Below are 13019 nucleotides of genomic sequence, written 5' to 3' on the forward strand. Positions count from 1 at the left end.
CTGTTTTTATAAAAATATTCTCTTTATGACATACTATTTGTTTAGTCTCTGCCTTTCCCCAGAGGTAAACTCCATGAAGCAGTGACTCTGGCTCTTTCATGTATTGCTGTACCCCCACCCCTCCCCTGGAACACTTCCTTGTAAGATTTCAGTAAATATTTGCTGAATGAATAAGTGAGATCACTCTCTATATTTTTGGAGCATTGATTAAGAACTAGCATGTGTTTGGACCTAGAATTATTAACTAACTCTAAAGACTAGTTACTTATCCTGATGGAGCATATCTTATATTTGGGGAGTGAGACGCAGTAAATAAAAAATAATTATAGATTGGTACTATAGATTATGATTAACTGCTAGGAAGTGCTATATGATTAAATGATGAAAGACTGACTGGATGGAATGGGCAAAGTCAATCTGAGGAGACTAGCTGCATGAAAAGGTGGAGGTAGATCATTCCAGATAGTACAAAATTGGAGTGGGGGAAAGAGCTTGGAATATCTGAGGAACAGAGAGGAGACCAATGTGGCTGAAAGTGAGCAAGAAGGTAATGAAATGAGGGAGAGATATAGATGAATCACTTTATGAGACCCTATAGAGCACGGTAAAATAAAGTTCAATGGTAAGCCACTGAGGGTTTTGAGCAGGAAGGGTGACATCTGATTTATGGCTTCAAAATATCATTCTAAAAGCTACATTCAAATTGTATTGAAAAGGACTGAGTGGAAGCAGGGGAATCAATTAGAATTTTCAGGAGTCCAGTGACCTGACTAAAGTGGTGGCATTGGGGATGGAGAGAAATGAATTAATTTGAAACACACTGGAAGTACTGACTCAATGTGCTAATGAATTCAGTAAATGATAGGGCATGAATAAAAGTTGAATAAAAAATGATTTCTAGGTATTGGCAGGTATACTTGGGCAAATGTTAGGCCATTCAGTGGCTAAGTGGTTATACACTGAGATGGGGATGACGTGAGGCAGGTTCTCCAGAGAAACAGAATCTTCTCCGCCCACCCCCCTCTTTCTCTCTCTCCTCTGATGTACTTTCTCTATTTCTACTCTATCATCTGTGTTGGTTTCAACCCCTTGACTTCCTATTCATGTGGGAGAGAAAACAACTTTCTACCAAAAATTCTTATCTTCACTCTCATGGAGACAGTTTAGGTCACACCCTCATCCTGAATGAATTATTGGCATAAGAAGAATTTGCTGATTGGCTTGACCCTGGGTTTTGAACTAATCACTAGCAAGGGAGAAGAGATTATCCTCATTGATTTGGTCAATTCAGGAACTATTCCTGAAACAGGGGTCAATATTTAAACTCTATTTCTATTATATAATGAGAAAAATGTGGGATGGATATTGAGGACTTAACCAAATGTTAAAAATAGTCTTTCCCTTGAATGGCTTAACATCTAAAATTATCTCCTCCTCAAATAAATACACACCCTTAAAATGCTCACAGTAGCATGAAATACATTCACTCTTTCCCAAAATGGGACAGCTCAAAGTCCCCATTGTTTTGATTCCAGGTCCGTGGTTGAATTCCTGTTCTTCCTATCACATCTAGATGTGACTTTTCATTGTATTAAGGCTAAAACACTATTATCTCCCTTCAACATATTTATTAAAAAGTACTGAAGAAAGAACTGAATAAGCTCAATGAAAATTCTACTTGGAAAAGGGCAGTAGCCCACATGGTTCACTGGTACATAGCATAAACCACACCTGCTGGCTGGAAACAGTGAGAGCTTTCTGACTTGGTAGCGACTAGTGACCTCTTACTTTACACATAACAGCATCTAGTTCTGCTCTCTGGAGTACACTCACTTGTCAGTCCTCCTCTATCACCTCATTGTGGATGAAAAAGGGGCTCTATGGAAAGTAACCTTACAGGGTGGTCTGATCTAAATTCCTAACAATGCAGGTCATAGCTCTTTGTGGTCAAGCTCAGTCCATAGGTATTTGTAATTTTTGGTGTGTAGTACCATACTAGATTTTAGTGGGGTCATGGTTTGTGAGTTAGGGACTTGGGTCTCTTAGCAACAAGTTCTCTGTTTCCTAGAATCTGAGTTTAATGGCCTCTATCTTCATTTGGCCTGTCCCTGGAAGAGATTTGAAGCAAAAGCCTTGGGTTGGTGGGTAACAATAGTTGTATCATTTTCAGGTAGAGAATACTTAAAAGGAGTTGCCTGAGCCTGAAGTTTTTCTTGTTCTTCAATATTATATACTTCCAAATCATCTACCCTCCAATCTGTGCCAGCATTAATGTTTGTTAAGGAAGATAATTCAATTTTTCTAACCTACACAATTTTTCATTTTATATTACAGAAAGGGGGCTTCCTAATGAAGCTATTTTTCCTTCCCTCTATGCTTACGGTGGGTTACACTCAGCCTGTTTGTCTCTTTCTTGTAAGACTTCATTGATGGCCTCAAGAAGTGTTAAAAATACTCTAAACGCATTTCTTTCCAAGTCCCCAATTTCTATAGCCTTTGTAGGCACATTGACTGAGTTTCAGCACAAAAGAGGCCATAGTTTAACATCTTCAATATGGTATAAGACTACCAGAGAGAACAGTAGAGGAAATAGAGCCTTCCCTGTTCTGTATCCTTCATCTCCTATATAAACCAATATGTTTTCTATCGTGCCTTATTTCCTGGTATCAAAATCTGTATTAGTTAAAATACACTCAGTTGAAAATAACAGAAATTTTGCAGTGGGGGAGCAAGTCACAATTCAATCAGGGCTGAGTATGAGCCTCAGGCTGCGTGATTCAGGGTTATATGTGGCAGCCAAAATAGTCCAGTTGGAGATAATCCTGGGAGATTATGATCCTGGAGCTGTCAGGGGCCATTATGTGAAGGCAGAGAAAGGAGCCAACTCAGTGGAAGACAGAGCCAAAAGTTGGAGAGAAACCAAGTTCTGATGACATCATTGGACCTCTAAATCCAATCATGTATGGAGCCAGCATTATTTCTGGCCTCTCAACTAAGTGAGTCAATACTTTTTTTTTTTTTCTTCTTAAGCTTGTTTGAACTGGACTTTCTGTCTAAGTCAACAGTTTAGGCTTCTAAGTTGATCTTAATAATTGGATTATGAGAAGTCACTCAAACTCATTTAATTAAATAATTTTAGAGATGAAAGGGACATTTAAGATTATTTATCCCTATTGCTTCATTCCCTTGTTGTCCATAATTTTTTTTTAATCCTCACCCATGGATATGCCTTTATTGATTTTATTTTTTTACTTACTTAATAAAATTTAAAAAAATATATTTTTATTGATTTCAGAGAGGAAAGAAGAGGGAAATAGAAACATTGATTGGCTGCCTCCTGCACTCCCTTTATTGGGGATCGAGCCCACAACCTGGGCATGTGCCCTGACCGAATCAAACCGTGACCTCCTGGTTCATAGGTCTATACTCCAGTCAACTCAGCCACATTGACCAGGGTGTCCATGAGTCCTTAATATTGAGAGACTAAAAGCCCCATAGGTGTGGTTGGTATACTTCACTATATATAGCGTAATGGATTGGCCAGCTGTTTTTAGTTGAGGACACTAAAATGTATTTTTCTATAGATCTTTTCTCCAATAGGATTAACTTTCTCCAGATGAGTGTTCTTTGATATCCAGTCTTCTCATTAGGGTCTTTATTTTCTTTGGTAGAGCAACATTTTTTATTTATTTTATTTTTTTATTGATTTTTTACAGAGAGGAAGAGAGAGGGATAGAGAGTTAGAAACATCGATGAGAGAGAAACACCGATCAGCTGCCTCCTGCACACCCCCTACTGGGGATGTGCCCGCAACCAAGGTACATGCCCTTGACCGGAATCGAACCCGGGACCCTTGAGTCCGCAGGCCGACGCTCTATCCACTGAGCCAAACCGGTTTCGGCTAGAGCAACATTTTATAAAATGAGATTTTAAATTTTTGGTGAGGTGTTACACATATCTCAGAGTTAGATAGGTCTGAAGTGACTGAAGGGTTATATGTAAATTATTTTTTTAATGTAAAATTCTTTTAAATATGTCTTTAAAATATCTTTTAGTAAAGAGTCTGAATTAGGGCTTTTACAGATTTGAAAAGACAAATACCCTTTCTGATAGGATAAAAATCTCATACAATGAAGATAATAGTAATTGCATCAAGTAAGCAATAGTAAAATCAGAAAAATGCTTCTCATATTATATACTAGAGGCCCGGTGCATGAATTCATGGGGTCCCTCGGCTTGGCCTGTGGGATTCTGGCTGAAACTGGCTGTCCGACATCCCCCAAGGGGTCCCAGATTGTGAGAGGGCGCAGGCCAGGCCGAGGGACCCCACTGGTGCATGATTGGGGCTGGGGAAAGATGCGGGAGTTTGGCCAGCCAGGGAGGGACCGCAGGAGGGCTCCAGGGCATGTCCGGCCCATCTCATTCAGTCCCGATTGTCCAAACCCCAGCAGAAAGCTAACCTACCAGTCAAAGCATCTGCCCCCTGGTGGTCAGTGCACATCATAGCAACTAGTTGACCAGTCGACTATCTGCCCCCTGGTGGTCAGTGCATGTCATAGTGTGCAGTTGAGCGGCCTTAGCACATCATTAGCATATTACGCTTTGATTGGTTGAATGGCTGACTGGATGACTGGACACTTAGCATATTAGGCTTTTATTATATAGGATTAATAGCAAACTTAAGAGAATCTTACTATTTTTCCTAGTTTTTATGTAAATATAAAAGAAATAAAATAGTATGAAACCAAGGTAAAAGTGTTTACTAAACCTTAAAGGTGATTATGTTAGTCTGTGTATAATTGTCTTTGAATGGTTTTTGTTAGGTAGGAGATTAATATTCACTGTGGGGTCTTGTTTCCTTTGCAGTATCCAGCATATGCCTAAATTGATTTACTGTATTAGATCAGTTGTTTGGTTATTTGTTGTTTTGTTTAGCTGCCTGGGTCTGGCTCAGTACAGCATTAAATAATAGCACAATTTTTACCTCTTTTTCTTTCTGTATACTGTCTTATTGGAAGTAAAAATCAAAGTGTTGGAGCCATAACCTATGTTCTTTGAGTAAGAAAAGTCCAGACAAGTAAACAGGGAATTATACTTACTGTATATTTTTATTGCTGTTTTAATGTCCCTTTAGTACTGAACCCAGCTATTATTTCCTTGGTATATCATGTAAGGTAGGAGGCAGTAAATGTCCCATCTGTTTCATCATTAGGTTAGCTGTTTGCTTCTTTGGGAGCCTCTGTTTTGAATTGGAGAAAATAAGATCTTGTGCAAACAGACAATTGCCTTTACTTAGCATACAAACGTTTATAGTATGGTGGATTAGTTGTGGATTTCTTTGAATTTCAGTGTCTTGAAAAAGCTTGGAATTCTGCCCTAACCGGTTTGGTTCAGTAGATAGAGTGTCGGCCTGCGGACTGAAGGGTCCCAGGTTTGATTCTGGTCAAGGGCATGTACCTTGGTTGTGGGCACATCCCCAGTAAGGGGTGTGCAGGAGGCAGCTGATTGATGTTTCTCATTGATGTTTCTAACTCTATATCCCTCTCTGTAAAAATCAATAAAATATATTTTTTAAAAAGCGTGGAATTCTAATCCAAATGTGTACAGGTTCAACGGAACAGTAAATAAACATCTTAGAGATATGTAAAAGAATTCTTCCTAATAAATTAATATATTTCATTATTAGATACTAGAGGCCTGGTGCATGAATTCGGCCTGGCCTGTGCCCTCTCGCAATCCGGGACCCCTTGTGGGATATCAGAAAGCCAGTTTTGACCTGATCCCCACAGGCCAGGCCGAGGGACCCCATCAGTGCATGAATCCATGCACCAGGCCTCTAGTATGCATATAAGATCTTTGGTTAAACTCTTCTTGCCCTCCCCCCTCTCCCCTTCCCTCTGAGATTCATCAGTCTGTTCCATGTTTCCATGCCTGTGGTTTCCATTCCTGCGTTGAGCATCTGCCCCCTGGTGGTCAGTGCATGTCATAGCTACCAGCCGGCCAGTTGCTTAGGCTTTTATATCCTATCTAATAAAAGAGTAATATGCAAATTGACCGTACCTCTGCTACACCCACAAGTCATGCCCACCAGCCAATCAGGAGCGAGTATGCAAATTAACCCAACCAAGATGGCTGCAGCCACGGAGAGAGCAGGAGGCTTGGGTTTCCCTGGCAATGGAGGAAGCCAAGCTTTCAACCTGCCCTGGCCTGCCTTGGCCTCCGCTTAAGGCTACAAAGTTTCAATTATAGAAGATAAATAAATCCCAGATATCAGGGTCTCCTCTTGGGTCGCTGGGGGACGTGGCTGGCCTGCAAACCACCACAGGCCCCTCACCCAGGCTTCCCTACACCCCAAGGGAACCCCCACCCTGATCCGGGACACCCTTCAGGGCAAACCAGCTGGCCCCCACCTGTGTACCAGGCCTCTATCCTATCTAATAAAAGAATAATATGCAAATTGACCATCACTCCAACACACAAGATGGCTGCCCCCATGTGGTCAAAGATGACTGCCCCCATGTGGACACAAGATGGCAGCCACAAGATGGCCAGCAGGGGAGGGCAGTTAGGCGTGACCAGGCTGGCAGAGGAGGGAAGTTGGGGGCGACCGGGCCTGCAGGGAAGGGCAGTTGGGGGGGACCAGGCCTGTAGGGAAGGGCAGTTGGGGGGGACCAGGCCTGCAGGGGAGGGCAGTTAGGGGTAACCAGGCCTACAGGGGAGGGTAGTTAGGGGCAAACAGGCTGGCAGGAGAGCAGTTAGGCATCAATCAGGCTGGAAGGGGAGTGGTTACAGGGTGATCAGGCTGGCAGGCAGAAGCAGTTAGGGGCAATCAGGAAGGCAGGCAGGCGAGCAGTTGGAAGCCAGCAGTCCTGGATTGTGCGAGGGATGTCCAACTGCCTGTTTAGGCCCGATGCTACCGGGATCGGGCCTAAACGGGCAGTTGGACATCCCTCAAGGGGTCCCAGATTGGAGAGGGTGCAGGCTGGCCTGAGGGACACCACCCCTCCCCCTGCCCATGCACGAATTTCGTGCACCGGGCCTCTAGTATATAGATATTATCCAGAATTTGAAATTGATTATTACATGTTCCAGAAATTAAAGTGTGTTTGGATTAGCAGCTCTATGTGAAAGTTGGTGGTCTGGCACTTGTTAGTAAATTAAAATCCATTGTGATATGGTAGCAGGATTGGAAAACACTATGCAAAATTTTCACAAAGTAAAACAGAAATTAAGAAGATCCAATAGACTACTTTTTTCAACTCCCACACAGAAAGTCATTGCTCAACTGGAAAAGCCTTTCTACATTTGCAAATGTCCAACATAAAAATCGCTGATGACCTTCATGTGCTTCTTCAATCTGAAACTGCCTGAAAGTAATACTTAATTTTTACACAATTTAAATTTTAATTTAAAATTTCACATTGGGCTATTAAATTTAACTTTGGGCATGCTAATAAATGCTTGGTGAAAGAATGAGTGTTATGCAGTCAATCAAAGAAGAAGCAAAACCATTCTAACCTTGGGGTGACAAAATGGGGCAGTTCCTCAGGAACTAAGCTCTATGTTCTTGCTTCTCCCCCATCTCTGGCCTTGGGCAATGATAGCAAAAGGCAGCTGGTTGGGCAGAAGGCAGTAGCTTTGCCAGCCGGTATAAAAATAAGGAAAAGGAAAAAAGACACTTTCACTCTTTCTCTATGATAGCCTCCCTCCCTCTCTCTCTCTCTCTCTCTCTCATATACAGATAGCAATGCTTTCTCCTCCTCTTCCCCCTACCCCTGTCCCAAATCACAGCAACTAAAGTGAAGGAGCTAGGTCCACCTATCCCCCAGTGTCTTTCAGGTTGCTCTGAAGTTCATTTCAACCTATTTGATAGTGTTGATCATAATAAGAGAAAAAATAGAGATTACCATTTTCCCTAGACTTTCTATACCCCCTAGTTCAATAGTTTTCAATATGTTCTTGATGGAATTCTTACATCAAAAGTAGTGGGAGTTTTGGTAAAAATGCAGATTAAAAAAAATCACATATCTAAATTACTGAATCAAAGCTTCTGGGGATGGTTGCTAGATATCTGCATTTTATTAATTCTCACCGGAGGATATTTTCCCATTGATTTTTAGAGAGAGTGGAAGGGAAGGGGAGAGACACACAGAGAGAAACATTGATGTGAGAGACACATTGATTGGTTGTCTCCTGCACATGCCCCAACAAGGGCCGGAAATCGAGCCTGCAACCAAGGTAGATGCCCTTGACAGGAATCAAACCCAGGACCTTCAGTCTGTGGGCCGATGCTCTATCCACTGAGCCAAACCGGCTAAGGCTGATATCTGCATTTTAAACAGGCATCCAAGGTGATTGTGACGTACCCTTGAATCTGACAATCACTGCTCTATGTGTGACTCTGCTTTCAGATATTTATTAACACCTGTCATGTGCACAACATAATTTATGGTCCTTATCTCCAAGAAATTTATGAGCTGGTAAGAGACATACTAATGAATAGGAAAAAATAGTAATCTGTTAGAGGTAGGAGGAGTATAATGTAGTGGAGAAGCTGAGCCTTGTAGTAATTCATCCAGTCACTCATTCTTTCACAAATTAAGTGCCAGAAATTGTTGGATGCCTCGTGAATATTTGGTGACTGCTTGGTCCTTCTACTCCTTCATATATTAAAGCCATGGATCCTCAAAAGTAGGTAGGGGATCTACCTATTTTATCTATGTGTAATATGTTCCACAAGGTCTTTGCTTCTATATTTAGTTTCATTTATCTTCCTTGTTTGTCTTATTCTCAATAACAGCATTGAATATTTTAAAATGATACAGCAAAATATATGACAATACAAGAGGTATTTCTAACATAGAATAAAGCAGGAGGCATTAATGCTAACATAGTAGTAAAAGGATACATAATCAATATTCCAATGTGAGTGGGATTAGAATAGTACACTAGATGGTATAAATCAGGGGGTCTTAAAGTAGGGTCTGCAGAATCTTAGGGACACATGGGTCAATGGTCTATGAAACTAAATGCAAAATTGTTTGCATGGATACCTTTTTGGGAATCAATGGCTTTTATTAGAGTCTCTGGAAAACTTTAGAATAAATAGTCTGGATGCCATCACCTAATGCCTACAACAGCCAGGCAAGTAGAATAAGCGTTTGAAATAGAGCATACTGGTACATGCCTCATGTAAAGGGAGCAAGAATTAAGACTATTGTTGCTCTGTAAGAATCCAGGTCCCTCCCTGGCCTGTAGGTCAGTGGTTAGAGTGCCAGACCGAGCAGTGGAGGGTCTGGGGTTTGATTCCTGGTCCAGGGCTCATACCTGGGTTGCAGGTTCAATCCCCTGCCCTGGTTGGGGCGCATGTGGAAGTCAACCAATTGATGTGTCTCTCTCACATCGATGCTTCTCTCTGTCTATCTCTCTCTCCCATCCTCTGTCCCTCCCTTCCACTTTCTCAAAAAAAAATCAGTGGAAAAAATATCCTTGGGTGAGGATTAACAAAACAAATAAACAAAAAGAATTCAGGCCCTGATGGCCAGATATTCTGATTTCTCAAGTGAAGCCAAATACATGAATTTATTGTGTGTGTGTGTGTGTGTGTGTGTGTGTGTGTGTGTGTGTGTGAAATTCCCTGTATATTTTCACTGCATATAGGATTCTGGGTTGATATTTCTTTTTTTCTCAGCCCTTGAAAAATATTGGGCCACTTATTTCTGGCCTCCACTGTTTCTGGTTAGAAGTTCTTTGGAGTTCGATTGTTCCTCCTTTATAGGTAATGTCTTATTTCTCTTTGGCTGCTTTCAATATATTTTTCTTTTTTTTTTCTTTTTAGTTTTTAGATCTTTGATTATGATATGTCAAGACATGTATTTCTTTGAGTTTATCCTGTTCAGATCTGTTCATTTCTTTTCTGTAGATTGATGTCTTTTATCAAGTTTGAGAATATTTCTGTCATTATTTCTCCAATTTTTTTTTAGCCCCAACCTCTTTCTCATTTTCTTCTGGGACTTCAGTGGCACAAATGATAGATCTTTGGCTATTGTCCCATATGGTCCTGAGGCTCTGTACTTTTAAAAATCTATTTCTCTGCATTGTTCAGATTGGGTAATTTCTACTGACCTATCTTTATGTTTACGGTTTTTCCCCCTCTTCTGTTATCTTCACTCTGCTACTGAGCTCATCCAGGGAGTTTATCAATTTTAGTGACTGTATTTTTAATTCTAAAATTTTTATTTGATTCTTTTATATATTTTTTGTTTCTTTGCTAGGACTTTCTATTTTTTCATGTGTTTCAAGAGTGTTCATAATGGGAACATTTTATGATAACTGCTTTAAAATTCTTGTTGGATAAGTGTAACATTTGGATCATCTTAATGTTGGCATCTGTTGATTATCTTTTCTCATTTGAATTGAGAGTATATTGGTTTTTCATATGAGACATAATTTTGGATTGCATTTTGGACTTCTTACATATTATATGATGACATTCTGGTTGTTATTTAATCTTCTATTTAACTAGCCACTAGACCTGTTTAGGTTCAGAAAGCATGACCTAGTCCACTTTTTTAGGCTGTACTTCCCATGTCCATTTAATTGTCAAGCTTTTACAGTGTTATTCTGGTCCATCCTGCTGGTGTGTTACTGAGGCCAGTTTGAGACATGAGTGGTATTCTACACCATAGATCAGTTTTCAAAGCTTTTGCTGTATTGATTCTAGTCAGTTTCACACATGGGATGCTTGGGATGTTTGCTTGTGATTTTATGCTTAGCTATGAAAAATCCCTTTTCTGCCTAGCTGGCGTGGCTCAGTGGTTGAGTGTCAACCTATGAACCAGGAGGTTATGGTTCAATTCCCTCCTTTCTTCTTTCCTTCATTTTATTTTTTTCTGTTTCTTTAGCATCTCTTTATCTCTTTATCTCCTCTAGTATTAAGACCAAGATGTGTAGGAGACAAACCGAACCAAACCAGGAAACTCACTACCACATTATTCCTTGAGTTTGCAGGTCCCCAGCCAGTTCTGCATTTCCTCTGCATTTCATACTTCCTTACAGTTGCTCTATCTATATATTTTGTCTAGGGTGTTTAGTTGGAATTAGTGAGATGAGTACTGTGGAATGTGCTTACTCCATTTTGGCTAGAATTCTTGGTTCCTTTCTGGAGGCAATGTGTATCAAACTCTTAAAAGGAGTGAGTAGGATGTGAGGTTCTAACCTAACCATCTCCAGATGTTGGACACACAAAACTAACGTAGAGTAACTTTTCTTTGATTTAGCCCTTTCTCCTGTGACAGACTGTCCGCTGTGCCCTACCCTTCCTACACAAGGGTGGGACTCATGCTTGGCCAGTTGCATGCTCTCTCCTAGGATTCAAATCATGAGCAGAGGAACAAAAATGACTACATGGATTTGAATTCATCCACTTTGGCAGCCTAAAACCCTGTAGATGCCTCTTGTTTAGCATAGATTCCCCCTCTCTACCCCCCCCCCAAAAAAAAAGTAGAGCCTAGCACAAAGGCTTATGGACAGGAAGTGTATTTTGGGAAGTGGTTCCAAGCAGCAGCTGTGGAGGACGGGGAGGGTGAGACAGAGGCAGAGCTGCATCATCCGGCTGACTCCTGCTCCCAGCAGTGATGTCCTGCTGGAGACCCTATGCAGAACCATGTACCAAGCGTCGCACAGTGACCCAGCTGGGGGATGGGAGAGGGTCATATTTTCCCCACAGGTGGCCACAGGAATCCTGCCTCCTTCCCATCTGCATAATTTTGTGCATGTGCCAGAATGGCTGAATGGGCTTCCACAGCATCTTCCGTGGCAGAGGAGCCCCGTGTAGAAAAGGCTGCCACTTTATATATGTGAGTGCTTTATGGAGCAACTAGAAGCCAGGTGCATGAAATTCGTGCACGGCGGGGGGTTGTCCCTCAGCCCAGCCTGTACCCTCTCCAATCTGGGACTCCTGGAGGGATGTCCGACTGCCCGTTTAGGCCCGATCCTGGTGGGATCGGGCCTAAACGGGCAGTCGGACATCCCTCTCACAATCCAGGACTGCTGGCTCCCAACTGCTTGCCTGCCTCCCTTCCTGATTGCCCCTAACCGCTTCTGCCTGCCAGCCTGATCACCCCCTAACCACTCTGCTGCCAGCCTGTTTGCCCCCAACTTCCCTCCTCTGTCGGCCTGGTCACCCCTAACTGCCCTCTCCTGCAGGCTTGGTCCCTCTCAACTGCCCTCCCTTGCAGGCCGGGTGCCTCCCAACTGCCCTCTCCTGCTGGCCATCTTGTGGTGGCCATCTTGTGTCCACATGGGGGCAGGATCTTTGACCACATGGGGGCAGCTATATTGTGTGTTGCAGTGATGATCAATCTGTATATTACTTTTATTAGATAGGATAGAGGCCTGGTGCACGGGTGGGGGCCAGCTGGTTTGCCTTGAAGGGTGTCACAGATAAGGGTGGGGGTTCCCTTGGGGTGTGGGGCGGCCTGAGCGAGGAGCCTGTGGTGGTTTGCAGGCCGGCCACGCCCTCTGGCAGCCCAAGGGGAGGCCCTGGTATTTGCAATTTATTTTCTTTCTACAATTGAAACTTTGTAGCCTGGAGCGGAGCCAAGCCTCCTGCATGCTCCACCGGCAGCCATTTCTGTGGCAGTTAATTCACCTTCTATAATTGAAACTTTGTAGCCTTAAGCAGAGGCCTGAGCCGGGCCAGGGTGTGCGGAAAGCTTTGCTTCCCCTGTTGCCGCTGGCAACCCTGGCCTGCTCTCTCAAGCTCCATTCTGCCGCCATTTGTTTGAATTTGTTTACCTTCTTAATTGAAACTTTATAGCTTGAGTGGAGGCTTAGGCCTGCAACGGCTATGGAAAGCTTGGCTTCCTCTGTTACCTGGGAAACCTTGCTCTCTGTGGCTGTAGCCATATTGGATTGGGGTTAATTTGCATACTCGCCCTAATTGGCTGGTGGGCGTGGCTTGGCTGGTGGGCGTGGCTTATGTAGCGGAGTGATGGTTAATTTGCATATTACCATTT

Source organism: Cnephaeus nilssonii (assembly GCF_951640355.1).
Source record: "Cnephaeus nilssonii genome assembly, chromosome: 2".
Taxonomy (NCBI): Eukaryota; Metazoa; Chordata; class Mammalia; order Chiroptera; family Vespertilionidae; genus Cnephaeus; species Cnephaeus nilssonii.